Source organism: Macaca thibetana, chromosome 12, assembly GCF_024542745.1.
Source record: "Macaca thibetana thibetana isolate TM-01 chromosome 12, ASM2454274v1, whole genome shotgun sequence".
NCBI classification, from domain to species: domain Eukaryota; kingdom Metazoa; phylum Chordata; class Mammalia; order Primates; family Cercopithecidae; genus Macaca; species Macaca thibetana.
The window spans coordinates 81,426,957-81,450,415 of NC_065589.1; the positions used below are offsets into that span (position 1 = coordinate 81,426,957).

At 36.4% G+C, this 23,459-nt stretch overlaps 1 protein-coding gene across 6 annotated transcripts in view; it reads right to left on the bottom strand.

Annotated features, from left to right (window-relative positions):
* SLC4A10 (solute carrier family 4 member 10) overlaps positions 1-23,459 on the bottom strand; it is a 474,235-nt gene that overhangs the window by 409,829 nt on the left and 40,947 nt on the right. Inside the window, exon 2 of one of the 6 annotated variants that reach the window (XM_050752255.1) lies at positions 22,551-22,665. The exons of 4 other annotated variants lie outside the window; for them this stretch is intronic. The gene's annotated coding sequence lies outside the window, so the exon portion shown is untranslated. Of the gene's footprint in view, positions 1-1,818; positions 1,870-22,550; positions 22,666-23,459 lie in introns of those variants that run through there. One more of the 6 variants, XM_050752256.1, reaches the window with a different exon arrangement.

A 23,459-nucleotide genomic window follows, 5' to 3' on the forward strand; every position in this document is an offset into this window, starting at 1 on the left:
ACTTGGGCTCCAGTAAGATTTAGTGACTCTAAGTGTTTACATATTTCTACTTTTCAGCACAAGTTTGTGATAATATATAAACCATACTTTGAATGTTATGTGTAGTGTTCAGCATTTTACACAGTAAGTTCACTTCCTGTTAAAAACATTAAAAATATTATTTTAATTTTTCATTTAGCAAGTACAATATTCATTAAGCAACTCTCCAATAGTTAATATGAAAGCATATGGATCAGTACACTACTAAACTATGAGAAATTAAATGTTATAACCCCAAGTATTGCTTTATGAATAACACTTTAAATGTACGTTCCCCTTTAACATAAAATAAATGAATAGGCAACTCAGACCTAATGAAATAATCATATTTATAATTCAGCATAATAAGAGCTTTTTTATTTGGCTACAGCTTATATAATACTATAGAGCATATTTGTTAATCTCATTTAGTGAGACCCAGAGACTATTTACTATACAAAACACAATTTTTTAAAGCACAATTTAAAGATTAGGATGAAGAGAAAAAAGTGGCTAATTCATCCCAATAAATTTTATAAGAAGTTCAGGCATCTTACAATCAGAATACTCTATTGAGGTAAAAGTCATATAACATAAAAGACACCATTTTAGTCATCTTAAAGTGCATATTCAGTGGCATTGAGAACATTCACAATGTTGTGCAACCATCCACCAACATCCAGTTCCAGAACATTTTCCCCGCCCCAAAAGAAAGCCCATGCCCATTCATCAGTCAGTCACTCCTCATTCACCCCAAACCCCATGCCCTAGCAACCAGTAACCTTTCTGCCTCTACGAATCTGCCTATTCTGGATATTTCCTACAAATGGAATCATACCATATGTGGCCTTTTGTGACTGGCTTCTTTCAGTTAGCATGAAGTTTTCAAGCTTCATTCTTGTTGTAGCATGAATTAGTACTTCATTCCTTCGTATGCCTGAATGATATTGTGTTGAATACATATACTGTATTTTGCTTAGCCACCCATCTCTTGATAGACATTGCAGTTTTTCCACTTTTTGGATATTGTGAATAGTGCTATGAACATTCATTTATAAGATTTTGTTTGAACATCTGTTTTCATTTCATATGATTGTTTACCAAGGAAGTGGAATTGCTGGATCATATGGTAACTATAAGTAGGGCTTTTTGAGGAATTGCCAAACTGTTATCCACAGAAACTGCATGATTTTATATTCCCACCAGCAATGTATGAGGGTTACAATTTCTCCACATCTGCACCAACACTTGTTATTTGCCATTTTTTAAATTATAGCCATCCTAGCAGTGGAAAATGACATCTCACTGTGGTCTTGATTTACATTTCTGTAGTGACTGATGACTGGCCCATTGTACAACTTCTTGGAAGAAATGTCTATTTATGACTTTACTCGTTTTAAAAACTGGGTTGTCATTTTGTTGTTGGGTAGTTAGTGTTTTAACATATTCTGTATACTAGTTCCTTATCTGATAGAGGATTTGCAAATATTATCTCTGATTCTGTGGGTTGTCTTTTACTTTCTTGATAGTGTCCTTTCATGAACAAAAGTTTCTTAATGTTGATGAAGACCAATTTGTTTTTTCCTTGTGTTGCTTGTGTTTTTGTTGTGATATCTAAGTAGCCAAAGCAAAACACTAGGTCGTGACATTTACTCCTATATTTTCCTCTAAGAGTCGTATAATTTAGCTCTTACCTTTAGGTCTTTGATTAACTTTAAGTTAATTTTGTATATGGTATGAAATAAGAGTCAAACTCATTCTTTTGGGTGGGTGCAGTGGCTCATGCTTGTAATCTCAGACCTTTAGAAGGCCAAAGGTGGGTGGATCACTTGAGTCCAGGAGTTCAAAACCAGCCTGGGCAACATGATGAAATCCTGTCTCTACCAAAAAAACAAACAAACAAACAATCATTCTTTTTATCAGAAACATTTTTATTGAGATCATGTTCATGTAACATAAAATTCACCATTTTTAACTTTTAAAATAGTTTTTAGCATATTCACACTGTTGTGCAACTACAGCACTAATTCTGGAAAATTCCATCACCACAAAAAGAAGTCCCTCTCCTAATCACTGGCAACTACTAATCTCTAATTTTGTTTCTGTCTCTGTGGATTTGCCTATTCTGGACATTTCATATAAATGGAATCATACAATATATGGCCTTCTGTCTGGCTTCTTTTATTTAGTATAATGTTTTCAAGGTCATCCATGTTGTAGTGTATAGCTATTTCATTTCCTTTTTATCAGTGAATAACATAGCATTACATGGATATACTACATTATATTAAATAATCAATTAATGAACACTTCGGTTGTTTCCACTTTTTGGCTGTTTTGAATAATGCTGTTATGAGAATTTGCAGACAAGCTTTTAGCTAAAGATGTATTTTCCTTTGGCGAGGGTATACCTAAGAGTAGAATTGCTGGGTCATATGGTAAGTCTACATTTAATTTTTGAGAAACTGTCAAACTATTGTTCAAACTGGCTCCATCAGTTTAAGTTACCACCAGTAATACATGAGGATTAAATTTCTCAAGAGTTAAATATCATTCTTTCATATGTGGCTATCTGGTTGCCCCAGCATATTTATTGAAAAGACTATTCTTTCTCTATTGAATGATTTTGACACACTTGGTCATCTTGTCAAATAGCCATATACGTATGAGTGAGTCTATTTCTACACTCCCAATTTATTACATTTGTATATACATATGTCTATTCTTATATTAGTACCACATTGTTTTGATTTCTGTAGCTCTGTAGTAAATTTGAAATGTGAAAGTATGGGTCCTCCAACTTGGTTTTTTTCAAGACTGTTTAGGATATTTAGAATTCCTTGTAATTCTATATGAATTTGAGGATCAGTCTTTCCATAAATGCAAAAAAGGCTATTGAAATTTTGATAGGGATTGCAATGAATTGTAAAGATCACTTTGGAAAGTATTGCTATAGTAACAATATTGTCTTGCTCAAAAGTATTTCATTGAAATGAGAGAAAATACATAAGAAAAAGAATAAATCTGTAACCATGTTACAAAACAGGAAAGAATGAATGAGAATGGATGAGAAAATGTGAGGGTGAGAATGGATGAGAAATGTGAGGATTTTCTGGAAGCTAAAAGCTAATAGGATCAGAAAAAGAGAGCAATCAGAACAGAAAAACCACAACCAAAGTAGGTATGGCTGAGAGCTACTGAGAAGGTAGCATCCTTAAAGATTTTCAAGAAAAATTCTGGGTTAACAATCCGAGCAAAAGCTGACTGTAGACAAGCCAGCATTTCTCAAACCTGAATATGAACGCAATGCACTTATTTCTTATTAAGTATGGTTCTTACTAAAATACAAATTCTGAGGTGAGACCTGAAATCCTGCAGTCCTAAAAAGTTCCTCCCATGTGATAGGAATGCTACTGGTTCACATATAACACTTTAAGTCTGAAGGACTAATCCAGTGCACATTAAAATCACCTGGGGAGCTTTTTAAAAAATTCCTCTTTGCGGGTCACAGGCATTACCATTTAAATCAGAATATAGAAAGATAGGAACCAGGCATAGGTATTTTTTAAAGACCCAAGGTGATTCCAAAGTGCAGCACAATTTGAGAACCACTAGACAAATCAACAGTAAATTTAAAGACTGTCTGATACATGCTGAGTAAGATACACTCTTCTCATCTCCCTTCTTGTGACACAAGGCGATTTTCACTGTGATAAAGCTATGATAGTTCTTTAAACAAAGTGGAGATCCACCAGATTAGTAGGGGCAGGAAGAAAGGAGAAGGCATGGCTCCTAATCTGTATATAACAGCTGGAGAGAGATCCAAAGCAGAAACCGAGAAAGTGGCTCCAAATCATGACAAAGATTTGGAAAGAGGTACACACTCGAAAATGAAAGACCTTAAAATGCTTCATCTCCAGAGAAAAGCCTTCTTTGTTAATACTTCCTTGCCCACTCTCCAGCAACATATATGACTGCAATTGATCTTGATGAACATATTTGTAACACACTACTGACAAAAAAAAATTAGTATCTAATCTAAAATAAAAAAGAACTGCTAAAAGAGCAAAACCCAATTTATTAAAAAAAAAAAAAATTGGCAAAATCCAGGAATTTCTCCAAAAATGAAACACAAATGGCCTGTAAATATAAGAAAAGCTGCTCAGCCTTGCTAGTAATCAAGAGAATGCAAAATAAAACAAGGTACAATTTCATATCCACAACATTGGCAAGAAAAGATTTAATGGAAATTACCAAGTGCTGGGAAGAATATGAAGCAACAGGAATTTTCATTCTTTACTGCTGACTATGGAAACTGACACAATCATTTTGGAAAACAGTGTAGCTTTACCTAGTAAAACTGAACTTCTTAATATCTTATAATCCCACATTCCATCGTTAAGAATATGCCGTATGGATCCTGAGCAAGATGGTGGAATAGGAACAGCTCCAGCCTCCAGCTCCCAGCGCAAGTGACACAGAAGACAGGTGATTTCTGCATTTTCAACTGAGGTACCGGGTTCATCTCACTGGGGAGTGCCAGACAATCAGTGCTGCTCAGCAGCTGCAGCCTGACCAGCGAGAGCTGAAGCAGGGCAGGGTATCCCCTCACCTGGGAAGCGCAAGGGGGAAGGGAATCCCTTTTCCTAGCCAAGGGAAACTGAGACATACAACACATGGAAAATTGGGTAACTCCTACTCTAATACTGTGCTTTACCAAGGGTCTTAGCAAATGGCACACCAGGAGATTATATCCCACACCTGGACCAGAGGGTGCCACAACCACAGAGCCTCCCTCATTGCTAGCACAGCAGTCTGAGATCTAACTGCAAGGCAGCAGCGAGGCTGGGGGAGGGGCGCCCGCCATAGCTGAGGCTTAAGTGGGTAAACAAAGCTGCCAGGAAGCTCGAACTGGGTGGAGCCCACCGCAGTTCAAGGAGGCCTGCCTGCCTCTGTAGACTCCACCTCTGGGGACAGGGCATAGCTAAACAAAAAGCAGCAGAAACCTCTGCAGATGTAAATGACCCTGTCTGTCAGCTTTGAAGAGAGCAGTGGGTCTCCCAGCATGGAGGTTGAGATCTGAGAAGAGACAGACTGTATGCTCAAGTGGGTCCCTGATCCTTGAGTAACCTAACTGGGAGACATACCCCACTAGGTGCAGACCGACACCTCACACCTCACATAGCTGGGCACACCTCTGAAACGAAATTTCCAGAGCAAGAATCAGACAGCAACACTCGCTGTTCAGCAATATTCTATCTTCTGCATCCTCAGCTGCTGATACCCAGGCAAACAGGGTCTGGAGTGGACCTCAAGCAAACTGCAACAGACCTGCAGTTGAGGGTCCTGACTGTTAGAAGGAAAACTAACAAACAGAAAGGACACCCACACCAAAACCCCATCAGTACGTTACCATCATCAAATCAAAAGGCAGATAAAACCACAAAGATGGGGAAAAAGCAGGGCAGAAAAGCTGGAAATTCAAAAAATCAGAGCGCATCTCCCCCTCCAAAGGAACTCACCTCATCGCCAGCAACAGATCAAAGCTGGACGGAGAATGACTTTGACGAGTTGAGAGAAGAAGGCTTCAGTCGATCAAACTTCTCAGAGCTAAAGGAGGAACTACGTACCCAGCACAAAGAAACTAAAAATCTTGAAAAAGAATGGAAGAATGGATAATTAGAATAATCAATGCAGAGAAGGCCATAAATGAACTGATAGAGATAAAAACTATGACACAAGAATTACGTAACAAATGCACAAGCTTCAGTAACTGACTTGATCAACTGGAAGAAAATGTATCAATGATTGAAGATAAAATGAATGAAATGAAGCGAGAAGAGAAGTCTAGAGAAAAAAGAGGAAAAAGAAATGAACAAAGCCTCCAAGAAATATGGGATTATTTGAAAAGACCAAATCTATATCTGATTGGTGTGCTTGAAAGTGAGGGGGAAAAATGGAACCAAGTTGGAAAACATTCTGCAGGATATCATTCAGGAGAACTTCCCCAACCTAGTAAGACAGGCCAACATTCAAATTCAGGATATACAGAGAATGCCACAAAGATACTCCTCGAGAAGAGCAACTCCAAGATACATAATTGTCAGATTCATCAAAGTTGAAATGAAGGAAAAAATCTTAAGGGCAGCCAGAGAGAAAGGTCGGGTTACACACAAAAGGAAGCCCATCAGACTAATAGCATATCTCTCGGCAGAAACTCTACAAGTCAGAAGAGAGTGGGGGCCAATATTCAATAACATTAAAGAAAAGAATTTTCAACCCAGAATTTTATATCCAGCCAAACTAAGTTTCATAATTGAAGGAGAAATAAAATCCTTTACAGACAAGCAAATGCTTAGAGATTTTTTCACCATCAGGCCTGCCCTACAAGAGATCCTGAAGGAAGCACTAAACATGGAAAGGAACAACCAGTACCAGCCATTGGAAAAACATGCCAAAATGTAAAGACCATCAATGCTAGGAAGAAACCGCATCAACTAACGAGTAAAATAACCAGCTATTATCACAATGACAGGATCAAGTTCACAGATAACAATAATAACCTTAAATGTAAATGGACTAAATGGTCCAATTAAAAGACACAGACTGGCAAATTGGATAAAGAGTCAAGACCCATCAGTTTGCTGTATTCAAGCGACCCATCTCACATGCAGAGACACACATAGGCTCAAAATAAAGGGATGGAGGAAGATCTAACAAGCTAATGGAAAACAAAAAAAAGGCAGGGGTTGTAATCCTAGTCTCTGACAAAGCAGACCTTAAACCATCAGAGATCAAAAGAGACAAAGAAGGCCATTACATAATGGTAAAGGGATCAATTCACCAGGAAGAGCTAACTATCCTAAATATATATGCACCCAATACAGGAGCACCCAGATTCATAAAGCAAGTCCTTAGAGACTTACAAAGAGACTTAGACTCCCACACAATAATAATGGGAGACTTTAACACCCCACTGTCAACATTAGACAGATCAACGAGACAGAAAGTTAACAAGGATATCCAGGAATTGAACTCAACTCTGCACTAAGCGGACCTAATAGACATCTACAGAACTCTCCACCCCAAATCAGCAGAATATACATTCTTCTCAGCACCACATTGCACTTATTCCAAAATTGACCACATAGCTGGAAGTAAAGCACTCCTTAGCAGATGTAAAAGAACGGAAATTATAACAAACTGTCTCACAGACCACAGTGCAATCAAACTAGAACTCAGGACTAAGAAAATCAAAACCACTCAACTACATGGAAACTGAACAACCTGCTCCTGAATGACTACTTGGTACATAACAAAATGAAGGCAGAAATAAAGATGTTCTTTGAAACCAATGAGAACAAAGATACAACATACCAGAATCTCTGGGACACATTTAAAGCAGTGTGTAGAGCGAAATTTATAGCACTAAATGCCCATAAGAGAAAGGAGGAAAGATCTATATTTGATACCCTAACTTCACAATGAAAAGAACTAGAGAAGCAAGAGCAAACACATTCAAAAGCTAGCAGAAGGCAAGAAATAACTAAGATCAGAGAAGAACTGAAGGAGATACAGACACAAAAAAAACCCTTCAAAAAATCAATGAATCCAGGAGCTGATTTTTTGAAAAGATCAACAAAATTGGTAGACCACTAGTAACACTAATAAAGAAGAAAAGATAGAAGAATCAAATAGATGCAATAAAAAAATGATAAAGGGGATATCACCACCAACCCCACAGAAATACAAACTACCATCAGAGAATACTATACACACCTCTATGCAAATAAACAAGGAAACCTAGAAGAAATGGATAAATTCCTGGACACATACACTCTCCCAAGACTAAACCAGGAAGAAGTTGAATCCCTGAATAGACCAATAGCAGGTTCTGAAATTGAGGCAATAATTAATAGCCTACCAACCAAAAAAAGTCCAGGACCAGACGGATTCACAGCTGAGTTCTACCAGAGGTACAAGGAGGAGCTGGTACCATTCCTTCTGAAACTATTCCAATCTATAGAAAAAGAGGGAATCCTCCCTAACACGTTTCATGAGGCCAATATCATCCTGATACCAAAGCCTGGCAGAGACACAACAAAAAAAGAGAATTTTAGACCAATATCCCTGATGAACATCGATACAAAAATCCTCAATAAAATACTGGCAAACCGAATCCAGCAGCACATCAAAAAGCTTATCCATCATCATCAAGTGGGCCTCATCCCTGGGATGCAAGACTGGTTCAACATATGCAAATCAATAAACGTAATCCAGCATATAAACAAAACCACATGATTATCTCAATAGATGTAGGAAAGGCCTTTGACAAAATTCAACAGTGCTTCATGCTAAAAACTGTCAACAAATTCGGTATTGATGGAATATATCTCAAAATAATAAGAGCTATTTATGACAAACCACAGCCAATATCATGCTGAATGGTCAAAAAATGGAAGCATTCCCTTAAAAACTGGCACAAGACAGGGATGCCCTCTCTCACCACTCCTATTCAACATAGTGCTGGACGTTCTTGCCAGGGCAATCAGGCAAGAGAAAGAAATCAAGGGTATTCAGTTAGGAAAAGAAGAAGTCAAATTGTCCTTGTTTGCAGATGACATGATTGTATATTTAGAAAACCCCATCATCTCAGCCCAAAATCTCCTTAAGGTGATAAGCAACTTCAGCAAAGTCTCAGGATACAAAATTAATGTGCAAAAATCACAAGCATTCTTATACACCAGTAACAGACAAACAGAGAGCCAAATCATGAATGAACTTCCATTCACAATTGCTTCAAAGAGAATAAAATACCTAGGAATCCAACTTACAAGGGATGTAAAGGACCTCTTCAAGGAGAACTACAAACCACTGCTCAATGAAATAAAAGAGGACATAAACAAATGGAAGAATATTCCATGCTCATGGATAGGAAGAATCAATATCGTGAAAATGGCCATACTGCCCAAGGTAATTTATAGATTCAATGCCATTCCCATTGAGCTACCAATGACTTTCTTCACAGAATTGGAAAAAAACTACTTTAAATTTCATATGGAACCAAAAAGAGCCCACATTGCCAAGACAATCCTAAGTCAAAAGAACAAAGCTGGAGGCATCACACTACCTGACTTCAAACTATACTACATGGCTACAGTAACCAAAACAGCATGGTACTGGTACCAAAACAGAGATATAGACCAATGGAGCAGAACAGAGCCCTTAGAAATAATACCTATTTAATAAATGGTGCTGGGAAAATTGGCTAGCCATAAACAGAAAGCTGAAACTGGATCCTTTCCTTACTCCTTATACGAAAATTAATTCAAGATGGATTAGAGACTTAAATGTTAGACCTAATACCATAAAAACCCTAGAAGAAAACCTAGGTAGTACCATTCAGGACATAGGCATGGGCAAGGATTTCATGTCTAAAACACCAAAAGCAATGGCAGCAAAAGCCAAAATTGACAATGGGATCTCATTAAACTAAAGAGCTTCTGCACAGCAAAAGAAACTACCATCAGAGTGAACAGATAACCTACAGAATGGGAGAAAATTTTTGCAATCTACTCATCTGACAAAGGGCTAATATCCAGAACCTACAAAGAACTCAAACAAATTTACAAGAAAAAAACAAACAACCCCATCAAAAAGTGGGCAAAGGATATGAACAGACACTTCTCAAAAGAAGACATTCATACAGCCAACAGACACATGAAAAAATGCTCATCATCACTGGCCATCAGAGAAATGCAAATCAAAACCACAATGAGATACCATTTCACACCAGTTAGAATGGCAATCATTAAAAAGTCAGGAAACAACAGGTGCTGGAGAGGATGTGGAGAAATAGGAACACTTTTACACTGTTGGTGGGACCGTAAACTAGTTCAATCATTGTGGAAAACAGTATGGCGATTCCTCAAGGATCTAGAACTAGAAATACCATATGACCTAGCCATCCCATTACTGGATATATACCCAAAGGATTATAAATCATGCTGCTATAAAGACACATGCACACGTATGTTTATTGCGGTACTATTCACAATAGCAAAGACTTGGAATCAACCCAAATGTCCATCAGTGACAGACTGGATTAAGAAAATGTGGCACATATACACCATGGAATACTATGCAGCCATGAAAAAAGATGAGTTCGTGTCCTTTGTATGGACATGGATGCAGCTGGAAACCATCATTCTCAGCAAACTATGGCAAGAACAGAAAACCAAACACTGCATGTTCTCACTCATAGGTGGGAATTGAACATTGAGATCACTTGGACACAGGAAGGGGAACATGATACACCGGGGCCTATTGTGGGGAGGGGGATGGGGAAGGATGGCATTGGGAGTTATACCTGATGTAAATGACGAGTTGAAGGGCGCTGACAAGTTGATGGGTGCAGCACACCAATATGGCACATGTATACATATGTAACCAACCTGTATGTTGTGCACATGTACCCTAGAACTTAAAGTATAAAAAAAAAAAAAAAAAAAGAATATGCCTTACAGAAACTCTCCTATAAGTGTGCCTGTAGAAATGTACAAAAATGTTCATGGCAGCAAAATTTATAGTAGCAAAAACCTGGAAATAACCTTTAAGCCTACTGAGAGAAGATACAGATGGGAATAATTATAATGAAAATGATAACGATAAGTAGCAGTGAAATTATTATTATTTGCCAAGTAATATTCGAAGAATTTTATACAGATTATCTCATTTAATTCTCACAACTATATGAGATAACACAATTGCTATCTTCATTTTAAAACGAAAAAAAAAAAAAAAACCGAATAGAGAGAATTACACATACCCAAAGTATTAATTGGTTGAGTCATCATTTAAATCAAAGCCCGAACTCTTTTTTTTATTCCACTTTTATTTTGGATACAGGGGGTACATGTGCAGGTTTACTACATGGGTATATTGCATCCAGGTACTGAGCATAGTACTCAATATTTAGTTTCTCAGTCCACACCTCTTTACTGTACTCTCTTCTCTAGTATTCCAAAGTATCTGCTGCTCGCATGTTTATGTCCATGTGTGCTCAATGTTTCACTCCCACTTATAAGTGTGAACACACAGTATTTGGTTTTCTGTTGCTGCATTCATTTAGGATTATGGCCTCCAGCTCCTTCTATGTTGCTGTGGAGAACATGATTTCATTCTTTTTTTATGGCTGTGTAGTACTCCGTGGTGTATATGTACCACATTTTCTTTACCCAATCCACCATTGATGGGCATCCAGATCAATTCCATTTCTTTGTTACTGTGAATAGTTTGGTGGTGAATATACAAGTACATGTATGTTTTTAATATAATTATGTATTTTTCTTTGGGTACATACCAAGTAATGGGATTGCTGGATTGAATGGCAGCTCTGTTTTAAGTTCTTTGAGAAATCTCCAAACAGCTTTCCACAGAGGCTGAAGTAATTTATATTCCCACCAGCAGTCTATATGTGGTTCCTTTTCTCTGGAGCCTCGCCAGCATCTGTTTTTTTGCTTGTTTGTTTTTGGTTTTGTTTTTGACTTTTTAATAATAGTCATTCTGACTAGTGTGAGATGGTATTTCATTGCGGTTTTAATTTGAATTTCTCTGATGATTAGCGACAAACATTTTTTCATATGTTTCTTGGCTGCTTGTATGTCTCCTTTTGAAAAGGGATTATTCTTGTCCTTTGCCCATTTTTGATGGGGTTATTTGGTTTTTGCTTATTGATTTGTTTAAATTCCTGTTGCTTCTGGATATTAGACCTTTATCAGATGCATAGTTTGCAAATATTTTCTTCTATTATGTAGGCTCTGTTTACTCTATTAATAGTTTTTTTGTTTTTGTTTTTGTTTTTTGCTGTAGAGAATCTTTTTCATTTAATAAGGTCGCACTTGTTAATTTTTGTTTTTGTTGCGATTGTTTTTGCGAACTTAGCCAAAAATTCTTTACTAAGACCAACGTGGGGAAGAGTATTCCCTAGGTTTTTTTCTGGGATTTTTATAATTTGAGGGCTTACATTTAAATTTTTAATCCATCTTGAGTTAATTTTTGTATACAGTGAAAGGTGAGGGTCCAGTTTCATTCTTCGGCATAAGGCTAGCCAGTTATTCCAGCACCATTTATTAAATAGGGAATCCTTTCCCCATTGCATGTGTTTGTCAGCCCTGTCGACGATCAGATGGTTGTATAAGTGTGTGGCTTTATTTCTACTCTGTTCCACTGGTCTATGTGTCTTTTTGTACCATTATATTGTTTTGGTTACTGTAGCCTTATAGTATAGTTTTAAGTCAGATGGTGTTATTCTTCCAGCTTTGCTCCTTTTGCCTAGGATTGCTTTGCTTATTGGGGCTCTCTTTTGATTCCATTAGAACAGTTTTTTCTAATTCTGTGAAGAATGACATTTATATAATAGTTCGAGAGGAATAGCATTGAATCTGTAAACTGCTTTAGGTAGTATGGCATTTTAGTGATATTGATTCTGCCAATTCTTGAGCATAGAATGTTTATCATTTATTTGTGTAATCTCTGATTTCTTTCAGCAGTGTTTTGTAGTTCTCCTTGTAGAGATCTTCCACCTCCTGGGTTAGCTGTATTCCTAGGTCTTTTGTGTTTGTTGTGACTATTGTAAATAGGATCATGTTCTTTATTTGACTCTCGACCTGGATATTGTTGATGTATAGAAATGCTACTGATTTTTGTACATTGGTTTTGCATTCTGAAACCTTATTAAAATCATTTTTCATTTCTAGTAGCCTTTTGGTGGAGTCCTTAGGGTGTTCAAGGTGTAGAATCACATCATCAATGAAGAGAGATAGTTGGATGACCTCTTGCTAATTGCTCTGACTAGGACCTCCAGCACAATGTTGAATAGGAGCAGTGAGAGTGGACATCCTTGTCTTATTCCAGCTCTCAAAGGGAATGGTTCCAGCTTTTACCCATTCAGTATGATGGCTGTGCATTTGTAATATATGGCTCTTATTACACTGAGGTATGTTCCTTTGATGCCTAGTCTGTTTAGGGATTTTATCATGAAGCAATGTTGAGTTTTCTCAAAAGCATTTTCTGTGTCTGTTGAGATGATCATACGAGTTTTGCCTTGAATTGTTTATGTGATGAATCACATTTACTGATTTGCATATGATGAACCAGTCTTGCATCCCAAGCCTACTTGATTGTGGTGAATTAACTTTTGATGTTCTATTGCATTTGGTTTGGTGGATTTTGTTGAGAATTTTTATGTCTATTTCATCATGGATATTAATAGCCATGGTAATGAAATTAGACTTGGCAGCTATTCTCAAAGTGTGACTCCCTAAACCTACATCAGTAACATCATCTGTGAACTTGTTAGAGAAAGGTGATGTTCAGCAAATTCTATTTTTAAAAGCCCTCCAGGTGATTCTGATGCACACTAAAATTTGAGAAGCACTGGAACATGCAAGAATTTACTACATGAAAAAGAGGTAATCATTTCAAATGACAGAGGTATATTCACTAATTAATAAAGAGTTAACTGGCTAGCCATTTTTATCATTAAAAATAAAATAAAGCTAAATTATTATTTCATTTCTTACATCAATACATGTTCTAGAAGAAATACATATGTGTATGTGGGAGACAAAAACATAAGGCATACGTTTCCTTATAATTTCTCAGTAAAACAGAAACCATAAAAGCCATAAAGGAAATGACTGATATATTTGAATATACAAATATGTATAAAACATTTATACGGGGGAAGAAAAGCTTAAAAATTTAACACTTGCCTGAAGAAAAACTCAGTCATAATCACATTAAGGAAACCATCAATTTCCAGTAGGTTATACTCTGACCTCAACAAAATAATTTCCTAAGTAGATATCTAAAAATATTTCCAAAGGCAGAGAACCTGTCCCCTTTATCTCTAGGTTCCAAGTTAAACCTATAGATATAATTCCCATAATCAGCTAGAATTCACCACTGCTTTGAGTTGTTCAAGGTGCTTTCTCCACAGCACTCCATAGACATGCAACCATTCAAGTTTTCATGGACTTACACAGTAGGTGACTCATTCATTTATTAGAACTTGAATGTCCCTAAATTCTTTTATTTTCTGTGGCCTTTCCCTTAATAGCCAAATAAAATGAGTCGAGTTCCCATTCTATATAACCATGGGAAGTCTAGTACCCAACCCTTCCCTGAATATTTTTAAATAGTTCCAGTGGAAACTAAGAAAGCCTAACTTCCACCTTTAATCACATTTTGCTCTGAACTCCCACTTCTACATTCTCAATCATCTCTCACCATCTTACCTCCTACCTCTTACAACTGCAATTTTCTTTTCATCCTGATCTTCCCTAAGAAAGGATATAACCACAACTCCTTTGATCCCAAAAGCGTTACCCAGCCATTGTAACAGACATACACACACACACGTATATGTATACACACACACACACACACACACACACATACATATATATATATATTTTTTGTTGTTTGTTTGTTTGTTTGTTTTTTTCCTGAGTTCGGGTCTTGCTCTGTCATCTAGGCTGGAGTGCAGTGGTGCGATCCTGACTCACTGCAGCCTCCACCTCCTGGGTCCAAGCAATTCTCCTGCCTCAGCTTCCTGGGCAGCTGGGATTACAGGCACCCACCGCCATTTCCAGTTAACTTTTGTATTTTTAGTAGAGATGGGGTTTCACCATGTTGGCCAAACTGCTTTCAAACTCCTGACTTCAAGTGATCCACCCGCCTCGGCCTCCCAAAATTCTGAGATTACAGGCATGAGCCACCACATCCAGCCATAAAGGCTTATATTGATGTTTTGAGTAAAACACAACATATTTGTTCAAGAAACAACTTGAACTTGAATACTGGTATGATTCTTATAATACCTTATCCATTCCAACCACAGGGAATTTATTACACTCTGCCTCTTCCTTGGACACTTGCCTACTATTTTTATGGGCTACATTTTCCTGCTCAAGGTCCTTCTCTCATTTCCTCCATTATCCAAGCTCAAAATGAGTTCTTCATCTACTGTCTACCTGGCTGCTCAGAATAACTTTTTAAATTCCTATTTTTACATTCAGATTAACAAATTAACTTTTGTCTTCACTCTTACTTTATTCTTCACAAACCATGAAAACTGATGTAGCCAACGACTTTTATGTCCTTTAAGTATGGGAGATAAGAAAAAGTCCTAATATTTTAAACAAGCATGAAACTTTATCAACTGTAAAATATGACTCCAACCCCTGTTTCTTAATAGTTTTAGTCTTTTTAAAAATTTGTAGCATGGAGCAAGATGGCAAAATAGGAATTTTCTGGCTCTACTCCCCTAACCCACAGAAATCCAGTTAGCAACTACCCACAGGCAAGAATACTTTCATGAATATCCTAGACCTTGAAAGTGAGGCTGAGACACCTACTTAGAGTACAGAACTGAGAAAAGCCTAGTTTGAAGGGTAAGAGGAACAGTTCACATTGACTAGGCCGCCCATACCTCAAGTGACACAGTGCCACACAGAGAAGATTCCCTTGGACTTACAGTTTCCACAGTGGGAAAAGTAAGTTGGAGGCAAATATTCAGCTACCCCACCATTCTGGAACCCTTCACAGCAGGCTCATTCCTGTGTTGTCCCATGGAAATATTGGGAGTGCCAGCAGAGCCTAGACCACCAGTGGACAGTTAGAAATACAAGATTAGGATTCACAGCTGCCAGCAAACAAATCTTGGTCATTGCTCTGCATTTCAGCCAAGAAAGACATCACACCGGAGAGACTAGCAAATAGCATTGTGCTGCATAAAGTATAGTCCACAAGTCAAACAGGCTTGAGTCTCTAGCCAATTTCCCCACACAAATCTGGAATACACATTAAGTCTTCCCAAAGCTGGGAGGCAATGACAGGTCAGTGATCCCTCAAGGAGGGAGCATCTGGCCCCATCCAACCCTGCCTGCTGAGCAGCAACTCTACCAAGCTTCAGGGCTCCTTGCCACCGGCAAGGAACCAAGGCCAAATTCACACATATCTGTGGACTACAGCCTCTCGCCCTGCCCACCCCATATGGCCAAACAGCAATTCCAGACACTTCACTTAGCCTTAGAGCATAACACACAACCCTGTCTTGTAACTGCAGTTTATAAATAATAGTAGAGTACTGCCCAGTCGGGGAAGACAACTTGCATCCCTGCCCAATCAGAGACAATTGCAGAGCCCAGTCAGCAGCTCTACCTGATGGCAGAATCCATCCAGTGGTCTCTTTAGACAACAGAGCCCAGCCAGAAGTACCATTTGGCCTCAGAGCACAGGAAGCAATCCAGCCCAACTAGAGAACCCTGACACCAAGGTCTGCTTGCCCAGGGTCACTACCAATCAGCTCATCCATAATCCTGGACTACACTAAATAGTGAAGGTCTATCAACCATCAAAGAATACCTGCAGGGGCCAGAAGAGGTGGCCATCTCCTCAAATATACAGGCATCAACATAAGAATGGAAAAATTATGAAAAATCAGGGAAATATGACTCCACCAAAAGAAACTAATAAAGCTCCATAATGGGGCCAAAAGAAATGGAGATCTATGAAATGACTCACAAAAAGTTCAGAATAATCCTTTTAAATAAGTTCAGGAAATTCCAAGAAAATACAGACAGAAAATTAAAATTTGGGAAACAATTCATAAACAAAATGAGAAGTTTGACAAAGAAATAGAAACAATACAAAATAGAAAAATTCTAGAGAGAAAGAATATAATAAATGAAAAATTCAATAGAACACTTCAACAGCAGACTTGGTCAAGCAGAAGACAAAATCTGTGAGCTGTAATGTAGGACATTTGAAATTTTCCAATCAGAGGAACAAAAAGAAAAAGGAATTTAAAAAAATGAAAAAGGCCTATGGGAATTATGGGACACCATCAAACAAACTAACTTTTACATAATAGAAGTTACAGAACAAGAAGAAGGAAAAAGTCCTAGAAAGCATATTTAAGAAATTAATGACTGAAAAATGGTGAAATCTGGGGAAAGATGACAACATCTAGGTACAGGAAGCTCAGAGATCACCAATGAACTTCAACTCAAAGAGGAGTTCACCAAGATACCTCATAATCAAATTATTAAAAATCAGAGACAAAAAAAGAGAAAACTGAAAGCAAGATACACATGCACATATGTGTGTGTGTGAGTGTGAGTGTGTGTGTGAGTGTGAGTGTGTGTGTGTGTATCTCACTCAGGCCAAAAGAGAGTGAAATGATGTATTCAAAGTGCTGAAGGAAGAAAACTGCCAAACAAGAATACGTTATCTGGCAAAGATGTGCCTCAGAAATGAGGAAGAAATAAAACTTTCTCGGACAAACAAAACCTAAAGGAGTACATCACAAGTAGTCTTGCTTCATAGAAATTGTTAAAGACTATCATTTAAGCTAAAATAAAGATAAAGGCTGCAATTTGTTTTTTAAGAAAAAAAACAGATGAAAGTAAAAACTCAATTATGAGTAATACATAATCATACTCAGAATTCTCTAATTTTGTAAGAGTGGTATGTAAAGCAATTTTATCCCCATTACAAAAGTTAAAAGCCAAACTTTTAAAAAATAAATTACAGCTATAATAAATGGTTAAAGAATACAAATTACAAAAAATGTAAATACTGACATTAAAATTATAAAACATGGAGGGGAGTGAATGCATATAGTTATTGCATGCAATTAAAGTCAAGTTATTATCAGCTTAAAGTAGCCCGTTATAAGGATAAAACATTTTATGCAAACCTTGTGGTGGTTATCACAAAGCAAAAATCTATAGTAGTTGCACAAAAGATAAAAAGAAAGGATTCAAAGCATGCCACCAAAGAAAACCATCAAACACCACAGAAAACCATGAAACCACAAAAGAAGACAGTGAGAGAGGAAGAAAGACACAAAGGACCTGCAAAACAATCAGAAAATAAATTACAAAATTGCAATGGCAAGTCCTTACCTATCAATAATTACCTTAAATGTATTAAATTCTTCAACTAAAAAAAAGAGTGGCTGAATAGATTTTTTAAAAAACAAGACCCAGGCCAGCTGTGGTGGCTCATGCCTATAATCCCAGAGCAAAGGAGGATCACCTAAGGTCAGAATTTCAGGCTCAGCCTGGGCAATATAGTGAAATTCTGTCTCTACAAAAAAGTTAAAAAAAAAAAAAAAAAAAGCTGGGCATGGTGGTACATGGCTGTAGTTACTATAGTCCTAGCTACTTGGGAGGCTAAGGCAGGAGGATGGCTTGAGTCCAGAAGTTTGAGGTTACAGTGAGCTATGATCACACCATTGCACTCCAGCCTGGGCAACATAGCAAGACCCTGTCTCTAAACAGACACCCACATACACACACACACGATCCAACCATGTACTGCCTACAAGAGACTCACTTTACTTGTAAGGACACACAGTAAGTAAAAGTAAAGGGATGGAAAAAATATTCCATGCAAATGGAATCCAAAAAAGATCAGAGATAGCTAAACTTATATCGGACAAAATAGACTTTAAGTGAAAACTGTAAAAAGAGACAAAGAAGGTCTGTATGTAATCGGTTAATTCACCATCAGCATGTAACAGTTGTAAATATATATGCATCTAACATCAGAGCCCCTAAATTCATAAAGTAACAATTAAATGATCTGAAGGGAGAAATAGGATGCAAAGCTGTAATAGTAGGCACCTCAGTACTCGACTTTCAACAATGGTCAGATCATCTAGATGGAAAGTTAATAAGGAAACACCGGACTTGAATTACATTTTAGACCAAATGAAACTAACAGACATATATGGAACATTTCATTCAACAGCAGCTAAATACATATTATTCTCAAGTACACACAGAACATTAACATGTGGACAGATCCACATGTTAAGCCACAAAACAAATCTTAACAAATTCAAGAGGACTGAAATCATGTCAAGTACCTTTCTGGATGACAATGGCATGAAACTAGAAATTAATAATAGAAAAAAAGTTAGAATTACACAAATATGTGAAAATTAAACATGTTGCTAAACAACCAATGGGCCATAGAAGAAATCAAAAAGGAAATCAAAAACTACCTTGAGACAAATGAAAATGGAAACATAGCATACCAGAACTTATGGGATGCAGCAAAAAGCAATCCTAAGAGGGATATTTATAAGAACAAATGCCTATATCAAAAAAGAGGAACAATTTTAAATAAAAAATCTAATGTTATGCCTCAAGGAACTAGAAAAAAACTAAATCCAAAGTTAGAAGAAGGAAATCAATAAAAAAAGGTCAGGAATAAATGAAATAGGGATTAGAAAAACAACACAAAAGACTGAAGAAACTGAAAATTTGTTTTTGAAAAGATAACCCAAATTGACAAACATTTAGGTAGACTAAGAAAAAAAGAGGGATAATTCAAATAAATAGGTAAGATCAGAAATAAAAGGGGGGCATTACAATTGATACCACAGAAATACAAAGAATAATAAGAAACTACTTCAATAATTATATGCCAGCAATTTGGATAATCCAGAAGAAGTTGATTAATTCCTAGACACATACAACCTACCAAGATTGAATCCTGTAGAAACAGAAAATTTGAACAGACCAATAACAAATACAGAGATTGAGTCAGTAATTTTACAATAATCTCCCAACAAAGAAAATTTCAGGACCTGATGGCTTCACTGGTTAATTTTATCAAACATTTAATGAAGAATAAGTGCCAATCCCTCACTCAAACTCTTTCAAAAAACTGAAATGAAGAGAACAAATCCAAACTCATTTTACAAAGCAAGAATTAAACCTTGATACCAAAGCCAGACAAGGACACTACAAGAAGAGAAAATTACATACCAATATCCCTGATGAACATAGATGCAAACATCTTAAGTTACAAGCAAACAGGACTTAACAGCATATTAAAAGGCTCATACACCATTAGAATTTATCCCTGGGATGCAAGGATGATTCAACATACACAAATCAATAAATATGATATACTACATTAACAGAAAAGTATAAAAATCACATGGTCATCACAATAGATGCAGAAAAAGCATTTGAAAAAACTCTGTATCCTTTATGATAAAAAACTTCTCAACAAATTATGTATATAAGTTTTTCAACATAATAAAAGCTACATGTGACAGTCCCACAGCTAACATCATACTCAATGATGAAAAGTTGAAAGCTCTAAGATCAGGAACATAGTTCCTATCATGGGGAGGGGGGAGGGGGGAGGGATTGCATTGGGAGTTATACCTGATGTAAATGACGAGTTGATGGGTGCAGCACACCAACATGGCACAAGTATACATATGTAACAAACCTGCACGTTATGCACATGTACCCTACAACTTAAAGTATAATAATAATAAATAAATTTAAAAAAAAAGAAAGTTCAGATATTAAATAAGGTAAATAATTAAAAAAAAAAAAAAAAGAGAAGACTAGAGGACTCAGACCAGAACCATCTCTGAATGGGGGGTGGGGAAATATGAGGAAGAAATATTAAGAGAGCAAGAATTCTACAAAATCAGGATGCTAAAGAAAGGGACTTTCAAAAGGGGGGATTTTAGTCCTGTCCTGCATTATATTTTATATGTCTTGGGCTTATCTGTTTTCCTCTTAAAATAAAAATATGTTTCTATTTTTATTTAAAAAAAAAAAAAAAAAAAAAAAGATCAGGAACAAAATAAGGATGCCCCCTCTGTTGAAATGGCTGTTATCAAAAAGGCAAAAGATAACACGTTGGTGAGAACGTGAAAAGGATCCCTTGTACACTGTTGGTGGGACAGTAAAATGATACAGCCATTATGAAAAAACGGTATGGAAGCTCCTCAAAAAATTAAAAACAGGAATATATATGTTCCAGCAATCCCACTTCTAGGTATATAGTCAAAGATAATAAAATCAGTATCTTGAAGAGATTTCTATATTCCAATGTTCATTGCAGCATTATTCACAATAGGCATGGCATGGAATCAATCTTAAGTGTCCAACAGCAGATGAATGGATAAAGAAAGTGTGGGGTTTGTGTGTATATGTGTGTGTATGTTTGTATATACTTCTTTTTCCATATATCAAGCGTGTACTATGGAATACCATTCAGCCTTAGAAAAAGAAGGAAATTCTGGCATTTGCAACAACATGAATGAACCTGGAGGACACCATGCTAAGAGAAATAAGCCAGTCATAGAAGTTAAATTCTACGTGATTCCAATTGTCTGAGGAAGCTAAAAAAGTCAGACTCATAGAGGCAGAGAGTAGAATGGTGGTTGCCCCAGGGCTAGGAAGCTGGGGAAATGGGGAGCTGTTGGTCAAACAATACAAAGTTTCAGTTACGCAGGATAAACAAGTTCTGGAGATCTAATGTACAACATGGTGAGTATAGTTAATAATAATGTATTGCATACTTGAAATTTACTATGTGAGATCTTAAATGTTCTCCCCACAAAAAGATAACTATGTGGGGTGACGGATATTAAGCTTCACTGTAGTCATCATTTCACAATGTATACATACATCTAAATATCACGTCATACACCATATGTATATACATTATATACATTTTTGTCAATTGTACCTCAATAAAGCTGGAAATAAATAATGGTAACTGCGAGGTTATGTATGTGTTAATTAGCTTGATTGCAGTAATAATTTCACAATGTATATGCATATTAAATCATTACATTCTATACCTTAAACACATATATTTTTGTCAATTATATATCTCAATAAATCTTGGGAAAGATTATTTTAATTTTTTAAAGTTCAGATAAGTAACAAAACATATGATTTTCTTTCCCCTCCAGAATAACCAAATTTTGATTTTTTTCTAACTCAAATTATACTGACATTTCCCAAATTAGGTCCAATGTAAAAATACACATTTATAGGTATAAGTAAATAGTCTCAAAAGAAACCAGAGTTGAAAAAAAAATGTTTATTATGGGTATTGTCATCTATGGGTACACAGGAGCTTAAGGTTCAACATGCATATGAGTGCTTTCTATCTAAAAACCTTTTTCTAAGTATAGATTTTCCGTCCTTTCAAAGAAAAAGGGAAAATATTCAAGGATAGATGGAGTGAGATTAATCATCTTTGGTCATTTTAAGAGTGGTTTACTCCTTGCTTTTAAATAATTTGCAAATAAAAGCAAGAGAGTTTGGTTAAACTTCCAGTTCCCAAAAATAACTGATTGTAAAACTATTTTTTCTGTCTTCCTCTAAGCTCAGAATACTTTCTTACTAATCCTTTTATCACTTTTCCAAAGCCATTTACCCACCAATAGACCCCAAATCTGAGAATTTGAATTGACAATATATTATCTGTGACCTAGGCTTTAGTGCCACTTAGTGTTCAAATGATAGAATTACAGCAAATCAAACCAAATCTGGCATCGTTTAGTCTACTGCAGCCTCAAAATATCTCCTCAGGATTTACAGACATTAATTTGAGACTTCTGATTCCTACCTGCTTTACTCTGCCTGATATGTATGAGAAAGATAGGAAACTCAGCATATACTAGATACCTGTCAGGAGTTAGCTCATACGAAAGCAAGGAATGAGTGCCAGATATCTTTTTTTGTTCTTTCTCAGCTTGAATCATCTAGTACTGTGCCACGTCTCCAAATATAAATTGACTTACTGAAAGAAGAGGAGAGAGGGACATCATTTGTTTGGGGGAGGGGAGGTTTCACGAATTCAGGAACGAGACCTAACTAATAAGTCCCATATTAACAGAAAATTAACATATCAATAGAAGTTTATGAACAAATACCACCAGTTATTGAGAACTAGATTATGTAATCTCAATTCTGTTAAATAATATAAGGTAAAATAAGCAAGCCGGCATCTTCCATTTCACACAACAAATTTTGTGACAATTTTGCAAAATTTTTATTCTGTAGAAAAGAAAATTTTGAAGGATGAACACTGGTATATTTTATTACCAAGCAATGAATTTCAAAGCTAAACACTGGATACTCACGGACATAAAGATGCCAACGATAGACACTGGGGACTACTAGAGTAGGGAGGGAGGGGGACAACCAAAAAACTACTGGGTAACTATGTTCACTACCCAAGGGATGAGATGATTTGTGCCCCAACCTTAGCAGCATACAATACACTTATGTAACAAAGAGGCACATGTAGCCCCTGACTCTAAAATAAAAGTTAAAATTATTGTTTAAAATTTTTAAAAACTGGAGAAGCTTTTCTAATAAAAAACAATATAAGAAATATATTAGAAAGAATATAAATTGGAAAATATGAACAGCAAGAAGTTAAAGAAAAGAAATAAAGATAAAACTATGGCCAAAAAATGAGTCAAAAAAAATTCACATGGAAATACTAAATAAAACATCATTCAAGTTTACCTGGGAATAACATTATGATAACTACCCATTAGAAGACTAAAATAAAGATCCACCATGTAC